This window comes from Silene latifolia, chromosome 4, assembly GCF_048544455.1.
Source record: "Silene latifolia isolate original U9 population chromosome 4, ASM4854445v1, whole genome shotgun sequence".
Lineage (NCBI taxonomy): Eukaryota > Viridiplantae > Streptophyta > Magnoliopsida > Caryophyllales > Caryophyllaceae > Silene > Silene latifolia.
In genome coordinates, this window is record NC_133529.1 from 926,794 (window position 1) to 944,782 (window position 17,989).

Consider the following 17,989-nt stretch of genomic DNA (forward strand, 5'->3'; position numbering starts at 1 on the left):
GTCAAGTCCAAGTCAAAGCCTAGTTCCGGGTTCAAGTCGAAAATTCGAATAAAGATTTCGTTATAACGGCGATTATGCCCTAGAAAGGTGTCCTGAAAAAGTTGTCACGAACCAAAATTTCGAGATGGTAGAAAGTTTACCCATCATCCAAGGATCCCAAACATCAAATTTCATCGCCAATGGGCATTCCTAAGGCTATTTTCGAAGCAATTTACGGTTCAGCTGTAAAAACCGTCTTAAAATTCATTCAAGGGCTCAAAACTCGATGAAAATTCGAAGCAAATGCATGGTTATGTTCCTAACATTGCCTACTATCCATTCCTAACATCAATTGGCAAGGCAAATCCATTTGGGGGAAAAGCCCCAAATTTTCGATCAAAAGGGTCGAAAACCCTAATCATTTCGGCTCAAAATTCAACAAATACAGAAGATTAATGCAAGATTAAGACACATACCTCGATTAGTCATGTTTAATGCAAGCTTTTGGATCAAACCTCGACGGAAATGGTGAAGATTTGAGAGAGAAATTGCGTGAATTGTGTTTCGAAATAATGAAATACAATCCTTCTGAATTCGCGTTCTTACGCGGAAATAGCCAAATTGGGGAAAAGACGCAGCAGGCGCTGCGCCTCTTCCAAGAGACGCAGCTCTTGCTGCGCCTCTTCCTTGTGTTCCCTCCATACGGATTTTCAAAAATTCGTTATGAGTTCGTTATTTGTGGTCCCATCTTTGGTGCGCCTCTTCTTCAACGCTATTATATTCTTTTTGTCCATTTCGATGATTTCCTTTCGTTCCGGCCCGCATTTTATCCAGCGCAGCAGTATTTTGCAGTATTGCTCAAGATCATTATATCCAGCGCAGTAGTATTTTGTAGTACTGCTCACTCGAGGTTTCTCCCACGACGATCAAGATGTTCCTAGTCGTCAAAATATATCCCCCAGTAAAAGTTCGCTTGAGACCGACGCAAGCAGATTCAACCTCAAGTTTTGCCAGAGTTCGCTTGAGACCGACGCAAGCGGATTCCCCAGCAGTTTCTACTGACGTCCTGCTGCTTTCAATATTTCTTGTTTCCCCGCGAGGTTCGATTAAGTCTCAGGTATGGTTTCTTCTTATGGCTGGCGAGCTTCCTTACGTAGTCTAATGGACTTTAAACGACCCTCCCCGGAAGTCGACAGACTCTAAAATGTTCCCGACGACAGGTCCTTGGTTCAGACCCCTTGAGCCGCCTCGCGTCGCCATAGTCGTCAGGTTGTAATCTTCGATTGACCTGATGGCTATACTTTGACTTTCGCCTTGTCCAAGCCTCAGTCAAAGTGGGGGCTCTGTAGACACCTCATTTCTGTACCTCCCGCAAACCACCCGGTGATGATTGGGCCGCATGTTTGATTCGCGGAACGATTTGTGACAGTTCATAAGATTATCGTCAAGTGATTGCTCAAATATTAATGTCGACCTCTTAGTTGTCATCTACGTCCTGATACGGTCGTTTTGGCAGTAATTAGAGTACATTCGGAGTCCGGGTCAAAAACCGTCTCCATTTTTTCGATAATGTTAAATCCGAGTCGAATGTTGGAATGTTAGGATATTTCTATTCCATATTTCACAAGTTTTATCTTTGGCAAATAATATCCCATAATATTCATATAAGATATTAAAGATAATCGAATTATTTCCGTCCTACCATAACTCAAACGCGGAAATCTTTCTTCAAACAGAGGAAACCTCACGGGAATAGACGCAGCAGTCTTGCGCCTCTTCCAAGGGACGCAGATGGGCGCCGCGCTTCTTCCCAGTGCCCTTCTTTGCATGTTCCACGTATCTTTTTATATCTTTCCGAGATTCACTTCCAAAGAGTCTCCGAAACCCTATTTCCTCCGCGTGATTAGTATAAATAGGAGCCTTCGTTCCTCATATTTCTCACGCGAGTGTCCGCCCTTCTCTTCTCCCTTCGCATTCTAGACTTCGTTCTTACTAATTGGCGCCTACGTGCTTGGACTTCCGACCACGTAAGCTCGGATCCTTCCGGGTACCAGCCTCTCCGTTGCATGACCGACCAATTTGACCAACTACACTTAATCAACTTAATTAATCAATCGTTTTCCTCTTACGAGGGCACTCTCTTTGCATTCGCGTCGAGCATTCACTAATCGATATCTTAGTTCATCTCGTTTCGTCAACATGTAAGTCTGAGGGTGTATAATTCCTCTAGTATTTTATTTATTGAATCACCATTGTAAGATTTATGTCGAAAACACCGTTAAAACCGATTTCTAAAACCGTGCTTTAAAACTCTGCTTTTGCGGATTTCCAGTGACAGATGACGTCGAGAAAAGACGCAAAGAATCGCGCGCCTCTTCGAAGGAGCGAGTCCCTGCTGCGCCTCTTCGTGAGGCCGCGCAGCGATTCCTGCTTCTTTTCTTCTTCTTCGTCCTCTGTAATTGCGTCTTGCTTTTATTTTGCTTATTTTGTTTAATTATTCGTTCACAATAGTTTAATATTCACATGTATATTGTATCACATAATTCATCATTCATTAATATGTTTCAATTATCACAAATCCGACTTAAATCCCTTATAATCAATATTTGCGGGTTTTCGTCATTAAATTCAAACCCGGATTTTAGAGATTCAATTTGTTCATATTGAGTTTTACGTAATTCGATCCCTTTGATATATTTTCATCTGTTTATCATCATATATTCGTCATTAATCCATCGTATTTAGTTTAATTCGTTTAGTTAATTTATATTCGTCATTAATGTTTCCATCATTATTTCATGTAAATAATCCGTTTAATTCCGTCTTATTCATGTTTTACTGTTTTCATGACCCGTTCACATGTTAAATAACATATTAATCACTTTCATCCCAGTAAATAATTTAATCATCCCTTAAATTAACCAATTGACATTAACGATTTGCAGTTCTGACTTCACAGCCAGAACTCACCCTTGGAACAGACGCAAAGAATCGCCGCGCTCTTCCAGAGGGTGATCTCTGCTACTGTTCGAGATGATTTTCGTCCCTGAACTCCGTTTCTGCCTTGACCTAGTTTAATTAACGTACGTATTAACTAACTAATATCCATAATATCGCTAATTCCTGTTCGTAATTTATTTGATTCTTTTTCTTTTCATTCTTTTATTTCTTTTTATCAAATTATCCGTTTTAAAGGTATTTTCGACATAAATCGCCTATTCCAATGTAATTAATGTAATTTTCATTATTGTAATTTATAGTTATTGTATTTCTTTTATCATTTGTATGTTCCACATGTAAATGAACATTAACTCCTACTTCGACATCAATTGTTTGCTAATTACGTGTCAACCGACTTAGTCTAATCTTCACATGCTAGGATTAAAACTTGGATGTTGCATTGCATGCATATAGCCGACGATATATTGAGTATGAATAACTTCCCTAATCATTAGTAGAGGCCGCTATCGAGGCGGGCGGGATTAGGTGTTCGATCAAAAGAGCTTCCTAATACGTACCCTCACCCCTTACTCCAGATCTCCGTGAGCACCCGTGTTCATTGGCATCCACGAGAGTCATTCTAGACATAGAATGCTAAGGGTAACGATTGCTTAGTGTTCATGTCACTACTTTGTGTCTTGACATGACACGAGGTACTCGAACGGTTCCAATTTCCCATAAAAATTGGTGGCGACTCCTTACAAAATGCAAACGCTTGTTTTTCCGACCTTCACCAAGCGCCCCCGTGGGCGGCCTGCTGTCCACACCAGGCTTTATGAATTACCAGAACTCTATAAGCGGTCACTGCCCGACAGATTGTCCCATACAGTCTGCCTATGTGATCGACTAGTCATCCCATATGACTCTATGGCACTTGAACTTGCCATCAATCGCATCACACTCTAGTCACTTCGAGATGTCACCTCATATAAGTAACTAGGGGCGAATACCATGTCAATCTAGTTCACTTTAATGGGGTTCAATTTGTCTCTACAACCCATTCGGATACGACAAGGTAGCGGGTGAGTTTAATAAAACTCAAACGATAAATGGGATTATCACATATGAATAGTCAATACACTATTACTACTTCATATTCTATAATCTTTAGTGTATTATTAACACTAGTTAAAATGCAATACAAGCTTGGCAAGTGGATATACCCGATATCCATATATTCCAACTTTATTAATTGCTATTTCCTTCCATTCAATGTCATCTCAAATGACATGAATTCATTTCTAAGTATTTGTCTAGCCTTCTTGCTAGACTTGGGATCTTTAACTTGAAAGATGCTTCCACTGTTATCGCATAACTTGTGACAAAGTCATTTGTAGAGGGATTCACCCTTAATCCCTACGTTGACCATTTAATCGCTATTTACTTAGAATCCTTTTGTAAAATTTTCAATGCGCGAAACTAAAACACCTTTCTTAGTCTCTTACTCCTTTGTCAATAAGACATCCTAGGATTATAACAAATCCCTTTTGGTTTGGAAACTAAAGTTTGTGTAACCCTTTAACACGTAACTTAGTTTATCATCCAAACATATGAATGAATCCTTAATTCTTTTCAAGAATCTCAAGGATGTTCTTTAGGGCTCTCACAAGCCATATGATGGGAATTATCTTGTTATTGACTTATCATGCCCTAGGCATATGTTTCATCACAGTACGTGCGTCTGTTGGCATACATAATCGTTCTAATGGCGGAAACATTAGCAAACGATTTCATGTAATCAACAACTTAATAGGTTCAATGAATAACTATGACTCCATCATAGTAATTCCACTTTCATCATCATGAATAATTCATTCAACCTTGTTGATGTACAACAGATACGAAAGATCTTATCATCATAAGACTCTCAACTCTATGCCAATATACTCTCACATAGATTCGGTAATCTAAAGTATATTGCACTTTTTCCTAGTCTCCCAATCACTCTTGCCAGAAGAGGGAATTGGTACATTATTCTCAATAAATAATATGTTATCAACATATAAGACATGGAGAAACAATTTTAGCTCCCACTTAAATTCATGTATAATCTTGATTCATCAATCATGTGAATGAAACAATTCACTATTATCACATGAACGAAAAGTATAATCCTTTAATGCTAGCTTAAGACCATCTAGTGATCACTTAAGATAGCTACGCATAATATATTAGGATTCTTAGATCTTCATCTAAGATTTTGTGTTTTAAACACTTCCTTCTTTAAATTCCCATTTTAGAAAAGCGAATTTTTATTTGCCATTCTTCATTAAAATGAAATGCGGCAATTCCTAACACAATTTATCTTGATTAACATCTTTATGTAAATCTTATGCATTTGAGTACTCTGGCGCTCTTTTTACTTTTGAGGAGACCCGCGCCTTAAAGCAAATCTACTCTTGAGTATCAATTTTCGAATTGTAATGCTTCGGCTCGTATGTAACAAGGTCATGATACTATCACTTTTACAAAGTAATATTTTTGAACAATAAGACATGTGCGATAAACTCCCACTGAACTATGCTCTCATACTACCTTCATAGATTATAGTTCAATACCAACTCCCACTCTATAATTCTATTACTTTCACAAAGTAACATTTCAACTATAAGAGATGTTTGTGACGATTCAATCTACTCCCACTCTATCTCTCAGAAATATATCAATATTCATGAGAGATAGCTTTGTGAGTCACAAACATATATATTTAACGGAGTATTAGGAGTTTTACTTAGACTATGTATTAGCTTTCAAAAGGCCATCCTAACATGGCAGCTTGATAATATACGAGTCTTATCCATGTCATCTGTTTAATAGACTCTCTATTCTAGGTATCTTATGGTTGACCATTCGTTTAGAATTACTTGTCCGTTTTGGATTGCAAATTCCCAAAATTGAGTTCAACAACTCAAACCGACTCATATTAGTTTGATCTTATGGGTAGTGACACTAGGTCATAATCCATCTTTAATAAATCAAATTTATTACTTAGATCTTTGCCACTACGATTGGATCGTAATGCTTAGAACTTTATTCAATTGGTTCTCTACGTCATTTAGAAATTTCTCAAATATCTCAAATGCTTCACTTTATATTTGATTAAGTAAATATACCCTTATCTACTTAAATCATTAGTAAAAGTGACGAAGTAGTCATAACCTCTCCTTGCGGTGATGCTCGTATGACCATACACATCGGCATGTATTAGTCCTAACAAATCACTTGCTCGTGTTCCTTTACCACTAAAGGAAGTACAAATTATATTGCAAAGGAGACAAGATTCGCATATTCCATATGATTAAAAATCAAATGGTCCAATAATTCTAGTCGACACTAGCGTTTAATGCGTTTCTCTTTTACGTAACCAAATTGAAAAATCAAATGTACAAATCATTTGGATTACTAGTTATGAGTCTTTTGGATCGTATTATGTAGATATCATTGCTTGAGTTGAAAGTGTCTAAAACTTGTATATCATAAAGATAAGTGACATGGCTCACATCCATGTCTAATTTCAATAAAATACAACAATTGTCTTTGATGACAAAATATAAATCCTTTCATGTCTCACATAGAAATGGAAATAATGTTTTAGACTAAGTGGGTACATAATAACAATTATGTAAATTATAACTCAAAGCTATTAGCAAAAACAAGTACATAAGTCCCTCTTGAAGTGGCGGCTACCCTAGCTCCATTTCCTTGTCCGAGATTCATATCACTCTTGTTTAGCTTTTCCACATTTCCAAGTCCCACTTGGAGTAACAAGCCCAGCTTTGATATCTTCCAAATACTTGGGGCAATTTCGCCTCCAATGGCCCATGACATTACAATAATGACATTCCTCATAGGATTTGGCACCCTTCTTGGTCTTCGTCTTGGTAGTCCCACTATCCATTTCCAATTTATAATCAGGTTTGGGTTTCTCGCCCATTTTTGCCTTCCCTTTAATAATACCAACACTCCTTTCATTTGCAAGGACACTCTTGCTAGAACTCCCACTGAATTTAATATTTTTCTTTGTTTTTTCAAACAAGGAATCCTTGGGTTTTGTAAGTTTTTCTTCACAAGATTTTCTTTCCAAGGTGGTGGGCAATAATATTGGAGTGGGTGGAGTTGAGGTAGTAAAGAAGCAAAAATTTCCATCCTGACCAATGCCAACGCGTAATTCTCTAATCGTTTCATTGTCATACTCGGAGCATTTTTCATCGAATGATTGGAGCCATGTTTCAACGGTGATTGGTGTAGGAGTATTAGATGAATTCATTGCGAATAATTAACTACAAAAACGGAAATGAAGGAAATAATTAACATCTATCGTTTTAATAACACTCGTAAATTTAACTACAAGCATTGCATTTATATAGTGACCTCCACCCAACTACATAAATGATTCCGAGATCCAAATTCATATCAACTCGGGCACGGTGAGCCGATTCATCCCTTATTAATATAACTCGGTGGATTAACCTCTTAATCGATTCTACTTTTAGAACTCTCGGTCGATAAAAATTACTCTAATTCTCATCTTTAGCCCGGAACACATGCGACTACGGTCAACAATACTTCCGTTGAGCTCAATCCAAATTTCGATGTAATAACTTTTTACTAACCCACTTCGCCAACGTAACAAGGTTTGTATTACAGTGAAGCCGGCTCAACTCCCTTATGAAATTGGTACTTCATGGGGTTTCTACTTTTTGGCAAGGCTAATTCTCAATTATTATATGTGAGAGGTCTTGTCAATTTATTATCTATCACGTTTTAAGTGAACTAAAGCGGTGAACTACGATAATTATAATTAACACGGTCGATGACTCGATATGATATGCATGTGTTGTTATGGCGATTTGGCAATGCATGCAACATATTAAAAGAAATGCAAAGCAATAAATAAAATTCCTAGTATGACCTTCCTAAAATAGAAAATCAAATAATCTATTACATATTCGGAATCCAACTCCTTTGGTCCCTTGAATCTTCAAGTGGCACGCCTCCCAAGACACCGTCTTCGTCGGATCACCTTTTCAAATGGCACCGTCTTTGAAGATGCTCCATAATTACAAATAATAATAAAAATACAAAGCTATTCCTATTATACATTTGTAAAATAGAAAAACTAATGAAAATAAAAATAAAAGTGATACGAGATCACATTAAATTACAACCGAATCAATATTCCCTTTCATTACGGGTAATATCGATTAAAACTAAGGCCATACTAAGATTAAAATTACATAATTCAAAATTATATAAATAAAAGACATTCAACAATTGAAATATGAAGCATTATAATATGTACCTATCATGCCAAATCATGTGCCAAATCGCCCTATTTAACTTATGTCGTACATAGAACCCAGTTTTATGGAAATGTGTGATAATAACCTTTTAAAATCACTAATTAACACTTAAATCACATCTAAGCTCAAGTTAATTATCCTAACACTTTTTAGGACTCAAAAATTAGTCATCACGCAATTTTTGACAATAATTCAACTTGATTTAATTTTATACTCATTTTTGACCTTAAAATCATATTATATATGAAATAAATCCAAATTAAATTGTAAAAATTTCAAAATTTGAATTTTAAATTTTTGAACATTCTGGAATAATTCCATGACACTCATAATGTCAAAAATCATGGTTAAAATTTTCGAATTAATTTTGAGAAAATATAGTTGCATTTTATCGGTTTTATCTCATAAAATATTTAAAGCATCCAAATATTACTCCAATAATTTTTACAACCTTAGATCTGATTAGTGGGATATATATGAAACTTAAAATAATTTTCTCATGCCATGAAATACGTTTTAGCTAATTTTGCTAAAATAGTCACTATTTATGCCATTTTTACTCTAAAAATCCATAAATCATGCTAAAAACAATATTTTAATCTCGAAATTTACATACTCTCTGTAAATTATGCATGTGACATCATATTTAAAAATCATGGCTTAATTCGAAATTTAACTATTTTTAACCATTTTACCTCTTTTAATCCATTTTTATCTCATAAAAATCATAAATCATGCAATATTAATCACATTAACTCGTCCTTTTACACATAACTTGTAAAATATGCATGTGAGGTCATATAAAATTTCCAAGGTCAGAAACTTAGTTTAACTTTTTTTAGCATTTTAATTCCCATTTTAGTCATAAAAATGTAATAAAATGACCAAATATCATTAAAATGAGCAATAAATTTCCATAAATTATAAAAATGACCTAAAAACATTTTAGGACCAGAATATATAACATGCATGGTGATTTCGTGGCTTATACTCATAAATCACAAATTTTTAAGTTTTATATGGTAACCTTTTAACTCGGAAAAACAATAACCGATTATGCATGCAACATCCTTATGCTCTGATACCACTTGTTATGTTCATATACCTATTATTAGACTCCTCTAATAGTGAACTAATTAACTTGTTAATTATATGTTCTTTAGATCTAGTGCATGCATAACAAAATGAAAGATTTATAAGAAAACAATGTCCCTTACATTGTTAATTTCGGTTTTATGGGCACAAATAAGGTCTTCTACCTTCACTTGTTCTTGAGCTATGATGAGTAATAGGATGATCCTCCAAAGACTTCAAGTATAGAAGTCACTCCTCTTGATTGCACCCAATATTATCCCTTATCCCCACTAAATAATATTTGCTAGATATTTGTTTAGTAGTTTACCTTAAAATTGATTACTAATACTCATATATTACACTAATAAAATTAGTAATTTCATTGAACAATTTTAATCAAGATTTCTCAAGTTTATAAGAAAGATGAGAGAGTAGAAGAGAGAGGTGTGCATGAATGAATTCATTTTGCATGTGTAGAATGAATAATGCACTAAAGAGAGAACAAAATTCTCCTCTTTTGTTACATGGAAAACCGGTGGAGGGGACAAATACCAAGGGTTGGCATCTTTTTATTTTTACTTTTGGTTTACACAAGAAATAGGCGTGTAAGGCCTAGGTAGTGTAGGTTTTGATTAAACTATCCTTATCACATAAAATAACATAACCACAACCCACTACTACACCCTCCATTTCGGTCCTCCTCATAAAATGGACTACCATTTTATTTTGTCAATTTGTCATTTGTCACACAACATGTCACATGTAGTAATTTACATCTTATTAATTAATTTAATGCATATTTATCACATAAATATCATTTTATGAATTAATTAAATTACATCCAACAAATTGACTAGTGATACTTGATCACATAAATAAAATGGGTCATTTAATTATAATCCACAACATCTTGTAATTATAATTAACCATTCATTCTTATCTCTATTGTTTCTCAAACAATAATCAATTTTAGTAACAAAGCATTTTTATCACTAAAATAAATCTTATTTAATCCCATTACAATAAGATATAAATATTCTCTCTCACTAGTTGAATTGTTCAATTTTAAGGAATTGATCAACTTGTATCATCATACAATTAATCAACTTTATAGATAAGGGCATCATCCTTTAGGTGTGACCTTAAGGGATCAACTGACCACCACCGTCCCACGAAAGTAACGTCAAACTCTAGCAAGCCAATCGTTACCGATTAATGTTGATCAGTTGACTATATAAATGAATCATCCCTTACGTATTCTTTATATGAGATTTAATAATGATATTTAAATCATGTGATCGCACTATTGTTGAGGACACATTTCCCAACAACAGCGACGACCACAAGGTAAGATTTAGTCTTTAGAGGTACCTGAGTGGAAGTGGGAATCCATTTCTATGGATTTTATCGTGGGTTTGCCAAAGAGTCAACAGGGTAACAACATGATATGGGTAATAGTGGATCGACTGACCAAGTCAGCTCACTTTGTGCCAATGAAAGATACATGGACTAAAGCACAATTAGCTATGGCTTATCGGAAGAATGTGCTTAAGTTACATGGAGTCCCTAAGGACATAGTATCTGACAGAGATGCGAGATTTATCTCAAGGTTTTGGAAAGAGTTGCAGGAATCTTTGGGGACAACTTTGAAGACGAGTACAGCATTTCATCCTGCGACAGACGGTCAGACTGAGAGAACAATCAAAACTCTTGAGAATATGTTACGAGCTTGTGTGATGGACTTTCGTGGTAGCTGGGAACAGAGGTTGGATTTGATAAGAGTTTTCTTACAACAACAGCTATCACACTAGTATTGGTATGGCACCGTTTGAGGCTTTATATGAGAGGAGATGTAGGAGTCCGATTTGTTGGAACGACAGTGCTGAGGCAGTGGTTCTAGGACCAGAGATGGTACATGAGATGGTTGAACAGATAAAGATGATCAGGAAACGGATGAGAGCAGCTCGGGATAGGCAAAAGAGTTATGCAGATCTACATCGCCGGGATATAGAGTTTCAGGTTGGGGATAAGGTTCTTCTGAAAGTGTCTCCTATGCGTGGGGTTATGAGATTTGGGAAGAAAGGCAAGCTGAGTCAGAAGTTCATCGGGCCTTATGAGATCTTAGAGCGGGTTGGAGAGGTTGCATATCGTCTGGCTTTACCAGCTGCGTTAGAAAGAGTGCATAATGTGTTTCATGTATCGCAGCTGCGGAAGTATGTGAGTGACCTGTCACATGTGTTAGAGGCAGCGAGCTTAGAGCTAAATGAGTCCTTATCATATCTTGAGGTACCTAAGCAGATTCTTGACCGGAAGGTTAGGAACACTAGGAGTGGGGAGACAGTTTTGCTTAAGATCTTTTGGTCTAACCATGAGACTGAGGAAGCTACATGGGAGGCAGAGGAGGCCATGAGAGAGCGTTACCCTTTCCTTTTTGATCAGGTATGTATGGTTACGGGGACGTAACCTTGTTTCTTTTAGGGGGGTAGGAGATGATCGCAAAGAGTTTTAAGAGTATTTATACCCTTTTTATGTTATGTCGGTATAGTTGTTTTCGTTGAGTCGGGTTGAGTTTGGGTTAGTAACATGTTTTATGTTGAGTTTGTTTTGGTTGTTGAGTCGGGAGTGCTGTAGTGTGAGTCTTTGTTTTGTTGTGGTTTGAACTTCGGGGACAAAGTTCTTTTTAAGGAGGGAAGACTGTAATACTACGTATTTATGAGTCTCGGGGTACTCTATCGAGTAGGCCTTACTCTGTCGAGTAAGGGTGAGTTGCAGTTTAAAATAGTTTCTGACCTGTTGGGTACTCGATCGAGTAACTTAGATACTCGATCGAGTAAGGGGGCACTCGATCGAGTACCTCAGCTACTCGATCGAGTAGCCGGTTTACGGGGGATGATTTCTCGGGTTTTGTTAATAATGCGATTAAGTATATATTACTTCCGTCACTATTCTTTAAACACTTTTTAAAACCTAATTACTGTGAAAAGAGAAATCAAACTACGTCATTCGCTTTAATCGCATTGTTGGCAAATCCCGGAGCTTGGAAGGTCGGATTTTACCTTTCTTGATACCTTTGTGATCCTTGCATCGAGGGTAAAACCTACGTACCGTTTTTATAATGTTTCCTTAAAATTGGTTAAACCCTAATATTGGGATTTGGGGGTTTTGTTGTTTTGTATGATTGGTAGTGATTATATGTTTGTATGTTAGGAGGAGGATTCGTAGAGGAAGCATTTTGATATCAAATTTGTGAGATTGTCGATTGTGTTGTGCTTTCGGTAGGGTTTCCTACTCGTATTAGTCCCATAATGCATTGTTGGTGTTGTGTAATTGCTGATTATTATCGTATTGGTTTTATGACGGTTGTTGATTGATTGTTGTTGATGGTTGTGAATGTTTGTCTCTGGTTCTCGAGATGCGTTCTTGGCTGAGTGGAGTCACTTGCGGGAGTGACTTCACGCCCTAGTTTCGCCCTCCGTGGAACCCGCCACGGGAGGGGATGTGCACATTAATGGGACAGGGTTATCGCTCGGTATGATGAGCAGGGATTTTGTGGGTACGGCTGCGGTCCCCCCCATCGATGGGCTGGTCCAGTGGAGGATCGGTGACGGAGATTGATTGGAGTGGGTGATTGTGTGTGATTTGTTTGAGTTGTATTGTTTATCAGATCTTGTTGGTTATATAAATTGTGTGATTAGTACTGACCCCGTTTAATGTTTTAAAAACTGTGGTGATCCATTCGGGGATGATGAGCAGTTATTGAGCAGGTATGAGTCGAGTTACTGGGATAGCTGGGATGTGCCACCGTCTGATGATAGAAGTCTTCTGTTGTAGCTTAGTAGTTTAATAAACATTTCAGTTAGCTGATTGTACAGTTGGTTTGAGAATATGTATTCGTATTTTGGTTTTGGTTTGGATTGTAACCTTTCGCTAAAGTATTACTATTTAAATGTTGTTCCGTTATTGTCTATTTGATTATCATTGCCTCGGGTAATCGAGATGGTAGCATCCTTATACCTGAGTGGTCCTGGTAAGGCACTTGGAGTATGGGGGTGTTACAACAATAAACAACAATAACATTAACAACTCGCAACAACACAACCGCCACCGTGAGCCACCACTGTCACGGTTGTCACGGCTTGGCCGGCTCCCTCCTACCGCCAACTGCTCGAACTCGGACCCGCTTCTCTCGTACCGTACATCAGCAACAACAACAACAACCATACTCTCACCCATACGGCCCCTTTTCCCTTGGTTTTCCGACCACCACAGCCACCATATCCACCAACCGTGACCACCCCTCAACTCCCATCACCATCCTCGACAATAACCACCCAGAACCCGTACCTAAACCGACCCGAAGCACTCATTAAAACAGTCGCCCTAACCCTAGTTACCAAATACCCCCAAAAATCCTTTTTTTTTCTATTCGGTCAAAGCCCTATATGGGCGGTCAACGACGGTCCATTGTTGGTCAAAGCCGGGTTAGAGATGGGTCAAGGTCGGGACGGGTCAATGGTATAAAAATAATAATACAAAGGCTAGTATAAGACGATTTACCTTACGATCTCGAGGAAGAGGGATAAAAGACGATCTCCATTTTCTTCTCTTTTTCTCTCTAAAATTTCCCTCAATTTTTGTTTGGTGGGAATGATGAATGAAATGATAAGGATAGGGTAGATGAGGATAAGGGAGTATATGTATATGGTGGGAGTATATAATATATTATTATTATATTATTATATTATTCCGTCTCAACATAACTCGCTAAATATAATGAAATACTATTATTATTATATAATTATTAAATACGGAATATTACAATTTTTTAAAAATAAAAGTTAATGAAACCTAATGATTTTTGAGTTGTTTACTGAATTGAGAAAGAAAGAACCCCTCTTACTATTAAAAGAATAAAAACTCATAGTAGTTTTTCCGCCCAATACTATACATGGAAATAATATTACATTTATATTTTACCTTATTTGCAAAAAAAACAATCATTATCCCTAATTTATTATACAATCATTTCCATAAAGGTTATCCTTCATCAGTTATACTCTAAAATTACGCAAAACTGCTTCTTATGCAATGTTTACCATAATTATTGTTCATCACTTACACTCTAAAATTAGCAAATCTGGTTCTTATATTATCCTTCGTAGTTTGACTCTAAATATGGTTTTCTAAAGGACGTAACAAAATTTTATGTATATTAAAAAGTAAAAATAAAATATTAGTTTAATTATTTGTAAATTGTCTTTTTTAAATGCGTACTATACTGTTTTTACCTGTTTTCGCTACAAGGTTAATAGGCGTTTTAATTAAATCTTACATCATTTAATTGTACTAATATTATAATTAGGGATGGCACTGGGTAGGGTCTAGGTCGGGTCCACCCAGATCCAGACCCGGACCCGGATCCGAGATTTTCCCTTTGGACCCGTACCCGACCAAGACCCGCAAGGGTCTAAAATTTGAGGACCCATACCCGGACCCTATGTATAAGGGTCGGGTCTGGGTCTACTCGTGGATCCAAGTTTCAGTCACTTTAATAGCAGGATTAATAGCTATAAGGTCTATAATATTAAAAAGAAAAAATCATACTACTTTAACATTGTGAGTTTATTAATCTCTATTGTACACTACCAAATCCAATATACATACCAAAGAGATTAAGAAAGACAAAGAAGACCTAAATTAATTTTACCTCCAAATACATGTGAAAGAATCAAACTCGGAACCCTAAAATCAATACTGTACTTGATAACCGTCTCCATCTGACCGTCGCTGGCTGCCATTAATGATGGTTGTCGGTCGCCGCCTATTAGAGAGGTGGTTGTCAGTCGCGTATCAGTGCTGTGGTGGTGGTTTTCTTGTGTCAGTGGTGGAGTGACAGTATTGTCAGAAGAGTTTGGTTGAGTTTTATCACTTTATAGGATGAGGGAAGAGAAAAAGACTTTAGTTGATTTGGTTTCTACGGTCTGCCAGTATGAATTCAGAAAAGTTGTGATTTTTTTTTATTTTAATAAAGGGTCTAAGGGTCGTGTAAGGGTCTCATAACTTAGACCCGGATCCAGACCCGAAATATTTTTTAAGACCCATACCCGGCCCATACCCATTGGCCTGAAAAAATGAGACCCATACCCGACCCATTAGGGTCTGACCCTCAGGGTCTTGGTAGGGTCCCCGCCCCACTGTCATCCCTAATTATAATGTTATTTTTAACAGTAAAGTAAAAATAGTTTAAGACAAAAATAAGTTAATTTAAAGTGTCTTTTGATGGTAGTAAATTTTCGTTTTGTATCTCTTACTAAGATTATATTGAGTACGAAGTATATTATAACATTAAACTGCAAGTACAATTAATTTATGCAACTAATTTGATAAGAAAGTCTCTTTATAAAACAAATCTAAAAAATATCGTGCTATACAACTATAACTATACTAGTCAATGAATTAATAGAAGAATAGAGGAAAGAGGAAAGATGGTAGTAATTTATAAAACAAATTTGTTAAAAACACGTATTCACATACACTGGTTTATAAGGAAATAACGTAATCTACTCTTGTAAATAAAAATTGCATACATAAAAAACTTTACATCCGGATAAAAGAAATATAATCTAATATAATCAACTTTAACATATGTATGTAATTCATTTTCGTTTTATGTTCGACCCCGTATATAAATGTTATTCTTTCTTGAAATTATGTAATTTTATTATTATGTAATTTTGTTTTAAAAATTATGTAATTCAAGTTCATTTACTCGCATTTGTAATTCATTCTGCGTATATGTTATTAATTTTATTTACACGGAATGTATAAAATTATTTCATAATATTAATTCATAGAATTTTTTCATAATATTATTTCATAGAATTTGTTGTAAGACGGAATTTATCGCATGTTTGAAAAGACGGAAATGTGAAGAAATAAATACATTGCACACTCAAGGGTCCCACCATAACATGAATTTCCAAAAAAAAAAAAAAAACTGCATTAATGACGTGGCGCGCTGAGGATTGAGTATTGTCTTTTGTAATAATATAGATAAGATTTATTATACAAATGAATAGTCTTGTAAAACCGTCTCACGTAATGATTACTGTTAATTATTTGAGATGTACCTAGGATTAGCGGTTTATCACTCCATAATATATTGACTTTGATGTAATAATTTAGCTCTCATAACATTATACGTACTTTATTTTTCCTTAATTTGCATGTGTATTTCCCACACATCTAGGCATCTCCTACTACTATAAATTTCACGTCTTCTGCTTTACCATTAATTTATACAACACTATCTATAATGTGCTTTGTGTTTATAGTACTTTGTATACGAGGAGTCACGTAAATTCCTTACTTCAACAATGACAAAAGCAAACGAGAGACCAAATATATGGCAGAGCATATAAAAAACTCGCTGAAAAGCGAGTCGGAAAGATGGACGTTGCTAGCTAAAAGAAGCATACCCTTAGCCGGCCAAACTCATAGAGTCATAGTCATATTCAACGGAGTATTTGTTAATTTAAAAGTACATTTATCTCATATTGTGAAACTAGAATTGTTTGATATAAGTTCAGAAAAGTAAGCTTCGACCAGTTCAGTTCAACTTCTATATAACTTCTATATTTTCAGTTTAGCAAAATGAAGTCCAAGAACGGGACAGTAAAGTATTATTACATCATAATCATATGATATAGAGTATAAAACACTTGAAATTGACATAGAACTCCTAGCTAGGATAACTTTAGACCGTCAACTAACAAATTTGTATATCTTTCTTGGAATAAAAAAAGTAGTACTCCCTCCACAAACCTATTTTCACCCCATTTGCTTTTGGGAGGTCAAAGTTTCCGAACTTTGACCGTAAATAAATTAGAGAATAAAAATTATTAAATTATAAAACAAAAACATTTACACTTATTTTCATGATATCTTTCACGGAAAAAAAATTCAAGAATAAAACATATAGACTTCAAAAAACAAGGTCAAAGTGTCGTCTTAGAGAGCGCAATAAAGCAAATGGGATAAAAATAAGTTTGTGAAGGAAGTATTTGTGATCAGATTTGAGTTGTCGGACATCACTAGAAATTGATAATTGATCAAGCACTTTATTTAGAGATAAGCTACATCTAAATTATCAAAGTTAATAATAGATGAAACACTTTGTTAAGAGATTAAAGTCAGTCAACTTCTTTTTCCATGCTAATTTGATTGTAGGTTTACACGACTACACACGTTTTTTTCAATGGTGTCTTATGTTCTTCGTACGGAGAAACATTCCTTTAGTTGGAAACTTCATAGAAACAAATAATATTTAATTACTATATCATCTTTTAGTCAAATTTAAAACAATAAGTCTCTTTTGACGAGTCAAGGGTCACCCAGATGGGTTGATAAGGCAAAAAGTAAAGTGCTTAATATCCGTCACAAATGGGAATTTGTGAATTAAAACTACGTTAGTCTATTATTTCCGGTATTTTTTTCAAATTTGGAATCTCTCACATCGCTCAAAAACGTACTTGAAAAGTTTGATTCTTTGAAATAGCTCGAGAAAGAAAGGGCGGAAGTATACAATTAGTTTGATGACAGTTATGTTGCAAATTAAGTTAGTATAAATATCA